This window comes from Calidris pugnax, unplaced genomic scaffold (genome assembly GCF_001431845.1).
Source record: "Calidris pugnax isolate Ruff unplaced genomic scaffold, ASM143184v1 scaffold11, whole genome shotgun sequence".
In the NCBI taxonomy this organism is placed as follows: domain Eukaryota; kingdom Metazoa; phylum Chordata; class Aves; order Charadriiformes; family Scolopacidae; genus Calidris; species Calidris pugnax.
This window is the reverse complement of record NW_015090803.1, coordinates 16,590,362-16,592,152: the sequence shown is the minus strand read 5'-3', so window position 1 is coordinate 16,592,152 and position 1,791 is coordinate 16,590,362.

The following is a 1,791-nucleotide window of genomic DNA, read 5'->3' as shown; positions in this document are numbered from 1 at the left end:
GTAAATCTGTGCAATTACAGAATATGTGGTAAGTTCTGCCTGCCCCGACTAAAGCTACTGAATGCACAAGAGTGCCAAAAGGCACGTAATGAGAGAAAGAAAAACTGCTTGGTGCAATTAAGTGAGTAAAAGTGAAACAAAGAACTGGTATAGACAGGAGGGTAAATCCGAGAAATCACTTACAAATATTTTGAAACATCTGATACCATATTGAAACTGGAACTGCTGGAATGTTTTGGCTGCTGTTCCTAAAGTGTTTGTTTTTTTTTTTTTTTTCTTCTTCACATGGTGAACAGTCTGGAGAAAACTGTTTGGTTTGTGTGGCATAGTGCTTTATCAAGCAAACTCAGCCTCATCAAGTCTTCAACCCTGGCAGAATGAGGGATAAAACGGTTGGCTGTGAAGTGGAGAAGGTGAGCTGTAACCTTCAGCTGGACCTCGGACAAAGCAGAGCTCCCACAGGTTCCTTTTTTATGCATTGGGACCAAGCTAGGGTGCCTCTTTGTCCCTCTCTGGCAAGCTGATGAGAGGATGCTCACCAAAATGGGTGGTAGCCAGTACATATTGTGTGAGGGCACCTTTTCCTTCAATAAACTGTACACCAGATGTGTAAAAAGGAGGCAGGGAAGATAGTTAAAAGGATTTCTTAGACATGGTGCTTCTTTTAACTTTTTGCCAGAGAAGGTTCTCTCCACCTGGTGCATTTGGCAGCGCCTCTCCCTGCTCGTGGAGGCAGCCCTGAGCCACCCACAGTTGGATCCTTGCACTCTGCCTGTATCAAACTGGTGAAACAAACCGGTGGGGAGATCACGAGCCTCAAAATTAATCCAGGTGGATAAAATAATGGCCCTAAACACAACCCTCTCTGAAACATAACAGACAGCTTGAGTTGTACCTATCTGTACCCTCCCCAGATTGATCTACCTCCTACCAGTATTGGATGAAAGCAGTGATTTGCTATAATTTTCATGTTGTAACGACCTGTCAGGATGATGTCCTTTATAAAGGACAAGAAAGCAGTGATTTGCTATAATTTTCATGTTGTAACGACCTGTCAGGATGACGTACCACTCATTTATAAAGGACAGGTAGGAAGTGGGTTTAACCTTTTTTGGGTGGATGTTGTATGGTGTTGGAAAAACACCAGCACAATGCTTTCTGCTTTCTGAGAAAGGGTAATTTATATAAATTCTGGGCTTCATCTGGAATCTTCAAAAAGTGACAAGATTTTTCCCCCTACAGAAAGACTCCTGGCAATATTGGAGAAACAAAATGAAATTACTGGCTGGTGAATGAGAGCTGTGCTCTGCCATTCCAGTCTTGGGGGTAAAAAAAAGGAGCCCAGCAGCCAGTGCAAGCTCTAAAAACTCTCTGTATTCTGATATGAGCAGCTTACAAAAGCAAGGCAGATGTGACAATTCCATAAGCAAAATGCACAGCACAGTAACACCCGTAGCTACTGGGTTAGGCCAGTTGTGCTTTGCTTTGTTGACTTTCTTTCCTCCCACCCCCTTCTCATTTCAGAATAGAGAAAAATGATCCATTTGCAGCAAGGGAGGCTGCTTGTTTGATAACAGCACCACAGCAGCTTTGGGGCAGAGAAAGAAAAGATGTGCCAGGTGAGGTTTTTTAGGCGTATGTATTGGTTTGAGTGACACGGGACTGATTTCTCTTCTAGTGCTCGGGAAAACTGCACTTTTAGACGACTTCAGTGTCTGAATTTGTGAATATATTTACTTTATAGCCAGTATATATGTGGGTTTCACAGCCTCAGCGTTTTTGAGTCTTGCC